Genomic DNA, 749 nt, shown 5'->3' with positions numbered 1-749 from the left:
TCGCAGCTCTAAAAAATGGAATGTTCTGGTTCTGGTATAACTGTACTCTTCACTTCTGTTTAATTACTTACTAACGCAGTTTATTTCTTAAACCATTTTATTTTCAACTTCAGAACACTTAAGGGACCCACAGAATGAGATGCCAGTATAAATTATATATTCATAAATATATGAGAAGTCAACAGAAAATTAGAAATTCATTCAGTTTGATATGAGTTTGGAAAAGACTTTATTGTATAATATTTAAATTTACTGTTACAAATGGTAGCCATTCTTTGAAGAACTGTATTTATAAAGAATATTCAAATAAGAAAGCATCTTTGGAATGGTTTAATAATGATATAGTCATTTTATGTATATTTAAATGCATATTTTGTGGCACTGTACATGACTAGTGTTCAGCAAAACTCAAACTTTTCTTGTGCATCTGAACTTTATTTGGCTCCCCCTCCTGATACAATTAATTTACTTAATGAAATAACTGCAATGTGAAGACTTTTTTGAGTTTTATATCAAGTAAGAGTCTTTCTTCTCCCATATAATATTATATTGTAAATTAAAATATATTTATAATGATAAATTCAGACTCATTATCTTTGAATCATCACTACATGGCAGGGTTTCTCAACCTTGGTACTACTGACGTTGTGTTAGGTAATTCTTTCTTGGGGTGGAGGCGGGGGGGAGGTTTGAGGGGTGGCAGAATCTTCTGGAGTATAGAATGATTAGCGGCTTTCTTTCCCTCTGTA

This window comes from Moschus berezovskii, chromosome 5, assembly GCF_049115385.1.
Source record: "Moschus berezovskii isolate FMDL1 chromosome 5, NW_MosBer_1.0, whole genome shotgun sequence".
In the NCBI taxonomy this organism is placed as follows: domain Eukaryota; kingdom Metazoa; phylum Chordata; class Mammalia; order Artiodactyla; family Moschidae; genus Moschus; species Moschus berezovskii.
The sequence above is the reverse complement of the archived record's forward strand: the minus strand, read 5'-3'. Positions refer to the sequence as shown.